Source organism: Caloenas nicobarica, chromosome 3 (assembly GCF_036013445.1).
Source record: "Caloenas nicobarica isolate bCalNic1 chromosome 3, bCalNic1.hap1, whole genome shotgun sequence".
Classification (NCBI taxonomy): Eukaryota; Metazoa; Chordata; class Aves; order Columbiformes; family Columbidae; genus Caloenas; species Caloenas nicobarica.
Genome location: NC_088247.1, coordinates 42,640,779 through 42,652,974, shown reverse-complemented (window position 1 = coordinate 42,652,974; position 12,196 = coordinate 42,640,779).

Below are 12,196 nucleotides of genomic sequence, written 5' to 3'. Positions count from 1 at the left end.
AAAGGTGAAGGTAGACAATTGCCAAAGAAAAAAATTGCAGCAGAAATGTGCAGATACAAAGCCTTCTCTTCATCAAAAGCACGATATTACTGAAGAGTCAAGGAGTCAAAACAAACGGGAAAGTTTGAAGACTTCTTGGGTATTGAGAAAATCTGAAGAAGCATCAACAACTGAAATCACAACACGTCCACAGTTCAGGTTCCTCAAAAATTTCCACCTAGGCAGACGGAATGAGATCAGCTAAAAGAACAGCTTGCAAGTAATTTTCAGAAAACAAAGGAAGGTGCTTTTCCCTTAAATTTAAATATAAGAAATAGCAAAATGTCAACTCTAAGAGTAAAAAGATGCAAGGCATTCTTGTTTCTTTTCTTTTACCCTGTTTTTTTTAAATAGAACACCAGTTTCCTGAACCAAAATCCTAAACTCATTACCATGCAGAGGTGCAGACCTGAGGAAATACAGTATCAATGTGCAAAGATAAGTTGATTACAAATGGTTCAAAGGACCAAACTGGCAAAATTCTCCTAAAGCAATATGGTTGAAATTGTAAAGCAGTGCTTTACTCAGTCTGGCCACTGACAAAAGCTGAGTCCAGTGCAGACAAATTGGTTTTGTGTTTAGTCCATGATACAGAAGATTCATGTCTTTATTTATATAAGATCAGTATCAACTGTAAACAATGCAACACAGACACAAAATCAGCTAAGCAAGTACCACCTTGAAAGTATGGCAATTATTTTTAAATTACAAATCGATGATTTGCAAAGTGATTAGAAGCTGAGGGAAACTTGATGACTGCATGAAAATTCTCTATAGTATTTGATAAAACTTCGTCAGAATAAAATCCAAACCTAGAGTTACTATCAAACTGATTTTTAAACATTGTCCCGTTACAGAAAAAATGTAGGTTGTAGCAGTTCAGGATGAGAATATGACCATTCGTAGCACGGACTAGCTGGAACAGTGCATTTCAAGCTCTAAACTAAAATCAAGGCCTGAATTCATACGAGGGACTTAAAATTATCAGAATGGTGAGTTAACAATGTTACTGAAAAAGTATCTTAAAAAGGATAAATGAAAGATAAATCAAAGGACTGAAAAATCCAAGAGACAGACTAGACATGTTTGATATTGCTCCTGAATAGGGCCATTGGAGAATTTATCCAGGCTTTGTCATAGGTGCAAAAATACAGGCTCTATCAATCCAGAGAGACCTATGTGGTGGGACAGAATAAATTGTCCCCTGGAGTAAAGTCATCCTCAATTTACTTAAACTGACTAGGAAGATGTATATATTAATTCTAGACTATTATTTAAATTTTCCTGAGATAGCATTACTAGCTTGTACTGCAGTTAAACAGGTGATTATGCAAATGTATTTTTGCCAGACATAGAATATCTGACACAGTGTTTAACACTGCGCCATAGTTTACTAGGGAGGACTTGAAACAATTTGCAGTGAAGTATGTGTTTACCAATGTGATGATCTTTAAAAGGCTATTGTAAAACAATCTGGATCCAAAGAACATGGACATATTTAACTTAAGCCTTGTTAAGTCTGCCTATTTCCTTCAGTTTCTGTCATCTCAACAAAAAAATATTCATGGTTTCTTAAAAGAGTCAAGCATCCCTAGCCAGAATTTACCTTCTTGTGGAAAAGGTAAGCAAGCCAGCAGTCAATCCTTTGCTATGTTTCTTCATGAACCAAAGAAATACAGCTGGACCCTGACCACGGCAACTGACTATGCAATTTTTCTGCTGAAGACCACTGGACAAGAGACTGCTATTACTTATCAGTGCCCCTGTGGAAGAAACAGAATGACAGGGATGATATAGTGAATAGGCAGATTAATTAACAAAATTGCCCTATGTTATGGTTATCAGGGCAGCTACCTGCTTGTTCTCTTTCTGGCGTACTGGATTTTACTCCTTTGAGCATCTACCTGTTCTGGGGCTAGGTTCATAATTGTCTCACTTTTTAACTAGGTGTTGGGCTACAGAACCTCTGTAAAACTTGTATTAAAACAGTGGGTTAGGCTGAATTCTGGAAAGCTGTTCCTCTCTTAAGGTTCTGTGACCATTGTCACCAAATTACTTGACTAGCTTCTTTTTAAAACAAGATACAGTCTCATCTTTATGTTTAACCTACGTAAAGGCTTAGTTTCCCTTTAACACAGCAGAGGCAGATGAAATGTATTCGGTCATTTACCAAAGTTGTCTGTGTCAGCTTGGTTTCCCTAAGCAACTTTCTTTTGCAAAAGAGAATTCTTTTTATTTTTTAAAAGCTCCATGTTTCTTCTCACTTCAAACCACTTTACCTAGACACTAAACTAAGGTGTCAGAAGCCAGAAAGACAGGTGGGCTGTTGAAATATTTATCTGAAGTTCGGGCTTCCATAGTTGCTTAAGGAGGAGACCAAATAGGGCAGGCAATAGACAACCTCAGTTCAGAAGCCCCATGGCCATGTTAGTGCATCATTGTGCCCAAGCTTAAAATGCTGCGTGATGGCAGAACATGATATCACCCAACCTGCCAAGCAGCCTGTTAAACAGGACACCCTCCTGTGAGGTAAAATGTTTGAAACCTGTCAGCAGAAGAGGACAAAAACTAGGTCTCCTACTTCATGTGTACAAGTTCAAGGCATGAGGCTGTTATGAAAAAGGTGGGTAGCGACACTGCTACTGTCGTTCTTTCAAGTGGAAGTAGCCAAGCATTGCTCCCCATTTGTGTCTGCGCTTTGAACAGACCTATGAGATCTAACTCAGCAGAGAGGTTTAGTACTGAATTTTCACGATGCTTGGATCAGAAATATCTAAATACCTACCCTGCTGCTTATAGAGCAGCGAGAGTACGTTCACAGGAAAACAGACGTGCCTAAACTTTTTGTATTTGGCAGAAAAACTTAGAAAATGAATGAAGGATGAAAGCAAAGAAACACTTCCATTTGTACACTTGAGAACTATAGGGGCATAGCTATAACATTAAAGGCTTCATTATGCGTAGTCAGAAAAAGGGGCTTTTTTTTTCCTTTTAGAATTGCAGGATAAATAAACAATGGAAAATCTAATTTTGTTTTCACCAATGTAGATTCTTTTTCCAGCAAAACAGAAAATGCAAAATATTCAAACTTTGTCAAGACAAAAAATCAGTATTTTGCTCTGGGGTTACTTAGCCCTTTTGTTTAAGCTTCATTTTAAAAGAAGAATGCCTACTTGAAACAGAAAATGCGAGTGCTTTATTTTTAAATATCAGAAGTAGTTTTATTCTTGACATTCTCGACAACATTTTCACTGGAAAAATTTCAAAAATAAATATCTGATTTTCTAAACTGCTCATTTGTTTTCAGCTGAAGCTACGGGGCCTTTAAAAAAATCATTTAACTTGCCAAAAAAATTAAATTTTTGAGCAAATTACTAATTGTCAGGAGCCTTTTGCTGGGTTCTGCCACAGAAACAGAAACAGAATCAGTACCATTCCACTGCTACCACAGGATTGTCTTTGTGGTACTGTAGCTGCTCACAATAAAATTACTTTTTGTACTAAAAGTCTTAAGGGAGCTATTGCAATGAAGAACCAAAACAGCAGATGTTACTCAATATAAGTACTGGTAAGTATCAACTGAAAAATAACACACAAAAGATAATACAAGCACTTAAGCATTAGGAGATACAAATAAGCACAAAAGTGTATGCTATTTTCAAGAAAATATGGTACCCAGAGGCACTAATTGACTCTATGGACTAAATAATGTATTTAGCAGTGTAAAAACAAAACCTTTATCAACTTAGAGGAGTATCAAAGAGCTTCAAAACCCACTAGCTCTTTTTCCTTACCCTAAACGGCAAACTTGATTCAAAAACTATATTAAAAAAAAAAATTTAGACTTGATGCCACTCATGCTACAATTAAAAAATATAATTAGGGAAGGAAAGCGAGGAGAAATTTTAAATGAGAAAGATTTAATATTCCCTTTATGCTACTGAAAAAGTTTTATCACAATAACAGCCATATAGCAGTCACCTTTCATGGCTCCAAATTCATGCCCTAGTGACATTCTTGAAAAACTGCAAGACAAAACTCAAGATTGGGTTTGCATGTTTTTTAATAGAAAGTACTATTTCAGTGGATGTATTGCAAGAGGAATGCATACTGTAATGACACTTTCTTGTTACAGGAAGCACTTTTTATGAAAAAAAAAAGAAAAAAAAAAAGACGAATCTTAGGTTTATTTCAAATTTTAAGATGTGCTGCTTTCAGCAAAAGTTGATTATGACAAAAACCAGAAACCTAGAAGGTGGATCTTCTGCTGGCATATAACTGATACAGCTCCGTATACATCAGGTTGAATATTCTCCTACTAGCTGACCCTTGGTCAAGGAGAAGAAATATATGTAATGTATTTAGAATACTGCAGGGGCCCAGCAAAGACAAACAGGAGACTCTTTGTGTCAGAGAGGATGCAAACATCTGAAAGGAACTTCTAGGAACTATTTTGTGTCCTTGCCACAAAGTTCACACTGTAACTCAAGCTTTTTCACAGTAATTCTAGGTAGGTCACACTAAAATTAACCCATTTCCACAGTAATTCTAGGTAGCTTACTCACACTAAAATTAACCCATTATGCAAAGACTGTCCGAGGCCCAAGCTGAGAAATAGGTCCTGTTCTTTTCAATAATCCCTTACCAATGAGAATTTCTGCTCTGTGCGTGAGCGCTGGTGGATCGGTGGTTGCATATGAAGGAGCAGAGAGCAATATAACTTCCATAGTAGCAGAAAATAAAGTTTTTTTAAAGAAAACACAGAATACGGGGGAAGCGGAGGCAGGAGTAGAGGATTCACTTGTGTGGCTCTTCCTTTTGTTCCCTTCCTCCCAAAAGACAGCTACTTATGATGGCTTTGGAGTGTAGACTCAGAGCCGTGAACTGGTGGTGGGCAGTAAACAGCAGCTGATAATCAGAGCAGGCTGGTACTTGGATCGAGTACTGACTGAGAAGATCTGAACCTAACGGCTTAAGTGGGTCAAAGGGTTTAATAGAGGTCTTTCTCAGTGGACTGAATTTCACTCTTGTTGAATGTTATGAGCATAAGAATATAATACAAAGTCAAATGGAGAAACTGGAAGCAATTTCTTATGAACCGTGCTCAAACTTGGAGAAATGAACAGGATGCAAAAAAACGAGGGGGCTTGTTCCTTTTCTTCATATCTTTTTATTTCTTACCCCCTCCTCTACCTTAGGCACAATGGTGAGAACTGTGCTACAGGCCTGCATACACTTACCAAATAAGAGCTGTGGTATATGACAAAAAGTGAACAACAAATTAGGAATATGGGAAATCGAATAAATGAAGACTGGCCTTTTCTTCCATTTGCCTATTCAGTAATTCCCTATTTTAAATATACAATATTGAGTAACTCACAGGGGCTTCGGAGTACATATGAGAATGACTTTCCAACAGCGGCAGACAAGATTCAGAATGAAAAATTTCACTGCCAGGCAAGAAAAATTTGCAATAATTTTCTGTAATACAAGCAGACTTTTTTAGCACTTTTATTGCAGAAGCAATTCTAAATAACAGAGCTTGTCTTATAATAGCATTTCTATAATAATGGTGTTTTATAACAGAAGTGCTATTATTACAGAAATGGTATTATAATAGTAGCATTATTATTGTAGAATCTTTTCAATAACAGGACTGCTAAATAAGCCCGTTTGAATTATAGAAAATGATTGCAAACTTCTTCCATGGTGCTGAAAATTCCTAAGCCTTTACGTCTAATGTGATCCCGATTCGAAGAAGGTTCATAAAAGTCTGAAAAAATCTTTCAAAAGGAATCCATGCTGCAGACCAACAGAAAACCCTGGCTTGTCTCAGCGAATGGTGTATGTGTCACCAAATTTTAAAATCTAACTCGAACTCCAAACCAAAAATGCCAAAGTTAGCAGAATGTGTCTTTGGGAAGAGTAAAATATTATCAGTGATGGAATAAAGCACTAAAACGTTGGAATATCATTTGAAATGATAAAAAGATGTAATATTCAATAACAGTTATACAGCAAAAAAATGCTTTGGAAGAAATCTTATATCTGTATCAACTACATTAATATAAATTTCACTCATCATTCAATAAAGTATATATTGTTTTGCCAAATACTTAGGAAGCATTCATCTAAAGAATTTAACTGTATATATACGAAATGAATAAGTAAATTTTAGTTCATAAAAATCAACTTATTTTTATTAGAGTTATCTGATAATACTTCAGTGCTGAGATTCTAGTGCAGTATAGAAGACAGAAAGAATTTAAGTTCCAAAGCTACCGACCTTTTTAACATTAAAATAAAATCCTATATACTTCTAGGTTGATACAATCAGATTATACCATCTGGTTAGGATGGAGTCTATGAAACAGTAAAGTAAGAAAATTCAATAAACTCATATCCTCTGCAGGCATTTTTACATTTTTTAGACTGTCATGAAAGCTTTAGATGTGTGTTTGTATGAAATGACTTATTTTATTACTGATTTCAGGCAGAAAGGAGTTTCACTGGATCTTTTTTTGCAGCCTGCATTGCTAAAAAGAGTAGTTTTCTTTACAGTAATGGTCCTAGCTTATAATCATAAACAAAAATTTACATGAGCGATCTTTTTTTTTGAGATTGAAAAATAATGTACAACACAGAAAGACAGTTTAAAATGGATATTCAAGAAATAATTCTAACAAAATAAAAGTTTTTTTAAAGTTATTAATTAGATTTTTAAATTAAATTTCTGAAATACACATTCCAACATTTTATGTTCTTACAACCCATATATCAACAGAGATTATATATTCCTTCAAAAGATAATGGTAAAAGATTTGTAAAAATTATTTGTTAAAAACCCACAAAACTAACCCTAACTCTGCTTCCTCTGTGTTTATGATTATGATGTTTAATCACAGGAGCAAATATTCTTATGTGCAAATCCCTCGCCCCAACCAGGGTTTAGTTCTGCACACACCGAAGCTGAGGATCACTCAGCCACTCTGAAAGGTACATTGCAAATATTGTTCTTTCTCTAAAGCTCAGCAGAGTGTTTTCTCTCGCTACACTTGGATTTCTTTTTCTCTCTCTCTGATTTTTAATTCTTCCCACTCACTATTTAGTCAGGTTACCAGCAAAGTTTATCACACTCTGCTATTTCTTCTGTTGCTTCTGCCCACATTTTAGTTCACAGTCTGCTTTGTGTTTCAATACCAGTTTCAAAGTTAATACACCAGCCACTTAACTTCTCATTTGAATCACTGCAATTCCTGCCAGTTCTCCTATATCAAAATACCACTCGTGGTGCAGGATTAATGATTATGATGTTTTCAAAGAGAAAAGTTTTAATTGACACCAGGTATAGCTTTCCAGTGCATCTTGTTTCCCTGTTCCTTACATTATGTAGGCTCCTTGGGGCATGAAATGTCTATTTCTGTCTTTTTTGTAGGAAAGAACATACATTTATTTGTTAAGAACTGACAAAGAGAAATCAGGGCGAATACCAGAATGCCGCATTCTTCCTGAATAGCCTGTTGGCAGCACCTTCTGCAGGGAAGTTTCTGAAGTATTCTCTTGTGCCGTGCTCTCTCTTGCCAATTCTATCTTGCTCTCCACAGCACGAAAATCATTGGCATTCTTTTCAAGCATCTGTAGTTATCCTGCAAAATACTCTTCTCAAACATTTCATTTTGGTTTGGTAACTGTACATACATGCTACACTTGGCTGCTGCAAGTCCAGTCCACGAATAGCTTAAGCCTTTCTTTCATTATCTCCTAATTTCTTTTAAACTCTTGACACACAAATTTATAAATTAGGAAATGAAAGCACATGCCAACACTTTTTCACAGTCTGTTGAGGTAATACTAACTAGCGAAAAAATATCCTCTCCCTACCAGGCTTCCTACGCCCCATAAGCAAATCCAATTCAAAATGAGATCACAGTACAGTGACCTCATTCTGAATGTTACCTTATGCTTTTGGCAGCCCAGAAGAAAACACCCCTAGCTCCTGTGCTACGTTTCGATCTCTTTGAATTTCTCCAGGGGTTTGAATATCTGCTGAAAAGCTCTCTGCAGCTCTGAATGCACCAAAAGAGGAGAGGGAAGCAAATGTGGGGAGCGGAGGGAGGGAGAAGGGAGAGGTGTGAAAACTGGGGATTAGGTGATGAAAAAATGTCAAGCTGCCTGCAGTGGAGGCAAGAAGGGGTCGAGGGTAATAAAGCCAATTAGCAGAGCAGAGGATAAGAAGCCATATTTGAAATAAAGGAGTGATAATTTTAAGCAGCAAGGGAGAGATTAGAATACAGAAGTGCTAATGGTATGCAGTTTGGGAAGGAGACAGTAAAGTACTGGACTGAGAAAGACAAGATGAAACCAAATACAAACCCTAACATTTCTTCTAAATGTTTAAATTAATGCTCCTTTATTTCTGTACTAGCCTCCATGCTGAATGATGCATGGATTAGACAGATCTCCTGATTCCCTTGCTTGCAGTAGGATTCTTACACATGTAAATGTTTCTTCCTCATTTCCAAGCAACTTCTTTCCTTTGTCTTTTATAATAAAATGATTTACTAGAATTCCTCTTGACTAATCTCCTTCTATTTTGCATGATCTTACAAATATTCACTGTCAAGTACTACTTTAAAATAACCCTGTTTTCTATTTTGAAGTACATCCTATAGTTACTAAATTTATTTTGTAGGTTATTTGCTGACATATTACTAACTTCTTTCCATATTTTACAGAGCTTCCTACTTGACAATAACTGTGCAGAAAGGGCACAATGCTAAATTTAGGCTTAATTTAGATTCTGCTTTTTTTTTTTTTTAATACTTCAGTCACTGAATCCCCTGGCTTTGTTTTTTCAATTGTGTTAATGGTCTTAAAGAATAAATATATGCAAAACACCCCAGTCCTCACTGCTTTCTAAAGTAACTTTCACTCCCCACACTGCCAGTTTACATCAGGGGTACACCTGTAACATAGATATATGGCATTTAAATACTCAACAGCATTTTTTGTAGTTATTGGGATTTACTAACACATCTTGAAAAATATATTTGAAACTTAAATCAATTTGCATCTCATTTTGTTTTACTTCTATTCAGATATAACTAGCTTGAAAGTAAACAATCAAAGATACAAAGAATACAGTATTTGTTAGTGAATATACACCAACGCTGAATTCTGTATTCCTAAAATTAAAACTTCAGCAGGATCAGCATTCACTCCATCACACGTTCACTAGAGAAGCAAGCATAAAGTTCCTGTATCAGAGTAATTCTTTGCCAGGGAAAAGCCTAAAACATTATCTAAATTGAAATAATGTGAGAGATGTTTTGAGCAAATTGATTAGTTGGGTATTAAGGAATCACCATGAGTCAGAAATAAAAACCTATAGTTTTAAAAGAAATCACACATAAAATTTCTGGTCTATTAACTGTGGTATGTAAATCACCATTTAAATCTGCTTCGGTACAAGGAAAAGGGAGATGGTATATATAATAGCAAGTCACTAAAATGTCTCCAGAGGTGATCCAGGAACTAAAGACTAGAAAGTCTGACTTCTTTATCAAACAAATTGTTAAAAATTAAAATGATGAATACGTTAGTAAACACATGAAGCACCAGAAAGCAGAGCTTTTGTAAAGAAAATCGATGTTTCACAAATCTATTAGAGATTTTTGAGACATATCATACAGGTGATATCTTGGATATATATTCTTCATAAAAGGATTTAAAAAGCAAATGGCAATAATTGGGAGATAAAATAGAAGGTACTTTTAGGAATTCATTATTGATTAAAAGACAGCAAACACTATCCCAAATGAAGAGAGGCTATCTAATCTTAAATTAAATCTAATCTTAAAAATGGGGCAAATATTGAGGTGAAAAAGCAATGGGATGACCCGACATTATTCTACACACCGTATCTTCTGCTGACTATAAACAGTTACAGAAAGACTACAGAATTACAAAATAGTTTAGACTAGAGTCTCATACTTTCCCACTTAAAGCAGCATCATTTTGGAGTCAGATCCAGTCGTCTGGCTGAATTTTGAATATCTCCAAGGATGACAGTTACAAAACTTCTTTGCAATCTGTTCCAGCATTTGATCACCTTTGATGGAACAAAACCAAACCACATAATAAAATGACTTTTCACAGTCTAATTGGATTTTCCCTTTTCACACATCTGATCTTTTCACTATGTACCTCTGAGAAGAGTCTGGCTCTGTCTACTCTGTAAAGTCCTTCTGGTAGTTCAGGCTCTTTCCTACAAAGTTTATTTTTATGCTCTCAGTACCCAGCCAATTCACACCACTGAGTGACCAACTGATTAAATAGCAGATAGATTTCAAAGCAGTAGATACGAAGAACATAGGTGGAAAAGTCAAAATAGCTTTAAATAGACCTCTTGCTTGCCACTCAGGAAGGATTTTGAAGACAATGCAGATACTTCACAGAATGACAGAACTGTTTAGGTTCTTTTCTTGAGGTCAAACAACCCCAACTCTTTTGACCTTTTTGAGTTGTGTGAAAGGTGCCCCAATCCCTTAGTCATCCAGAACTGGGCCCAGCAGTCCAGATGTGTCTCACCAGTGATGAGCAGAGAGCAAGGATCACCTCCCCCAGCCTTCTGCCAATGGTGTACCTAAAGCAGCCCAAGACATTGTTGGCCTTCTTTGCTGTGAGAGTGCATTTCTTGTTCACAGTCAGTTTGCTGCCCACCAAGACCCCTAACGTCCTTTTCTGCTGAGCTGCTTTCCAGCTGGCCAGCCGCCAGTGTGTACTGGTGCCTAGGGTTATTGTTTCCCAGGGACAGGACGTGGCATTTCCCTTTGTCAAACTTCACGAGATTCATCTCAGACCCCTTTCTTCAGCCTGTCCACGTCCCTCTGAATGGCAGCACAGCTCTCAGTTTTGTACCACTGGCAAACTTCCTGAGGGCACACTCTGCCTCATCATTCAGGTCATTAATGAAAGTGTTCCACAGTATTGGCCCCACCCCCAACCTCCGATGAACACCACCAGGTACACCATTAGTGAATTGCTTCCAGCTGGACTTTCTGCCACTGATCACAATCCTCTGCACCCGTACTTTGCCCTTTTGTCTATGTGGAGACAATGTCAAAAGCCTTACTAAAGATAAACACCAATTGTTCTTCCCTCATCCACCAAACTAGTCAGGCAGTTCAGTTTCATGAACTGATTAGCAGTGGTCATAAAGAAGGTAGTAAAATAAGTAGTAAAATAAAAGAGAGAAATTTACAGTAAAGCAGAAAACATCACTGTGCACTATTCAAGAAATACATCTACTCTGTCAATACAGCATGTAACTCCGATTCTGCCTTTTAAAAGAAAAAATATAAGAATAGCAAGTTGAAAAAGGCAACAACAGTCAGAGGCACAGTAGTGCTTTCAAACTAGCAAAAACTTAAGAGACTAGGACCCAACACAGAGGTAATGACTGAGTGGTAACATGACAGAAATCCAAAGTCATAAAGAGAGGCAAAAAGAAGAGGCTGGAATAAGTCATTATGTCTCATAAAACTAAAACTATGAACCCTCAGTGACACCATCAAACAATAGACAAAAAAAAAATGTACTGGTTTTACAATGCACAATATGCTGTGGAACTGCAGTTTTTCTTTCTGAATCTCTAGAGGCCAAGACTGCAAATGGCTTCCAAGAAGGACTAGACTAGTTGATGGAGAACGGGTACATTGGCAGTTATTAAACACAACAGTCCAACTGCCACCTCTCACTCATGCAAGCTCTAAAGCACTGTTTGCTGAAAATTAGTACTAGAGTCAGAGCAATTCTGTATGTTCTTCTTGTCTTCCTTAAGTATCCATTACCCATCATCTTTATAAATGAGATGCTGGTCTACATATGCCTTTGCTATGACGTATTTCAAGCATTCTTATGTTATGATTATTCCATGTTAACTAGAACTATGAACTACACAGAAAAGTTACAATACCGCATATACAATACTGCAAATGTGGTTTAATGACTATAAATATTTGGTAAGGCTGTTTTGAGGGCTACTTGTCAGAATAAGATTGCCTTGCTTTCACACAGTGAGCCTAAAGGCATAGTCTGTGGTCTAGCCAGAACACTTAAACTATTATCATGCATGCCAGGCTCTCTGACAGTACGC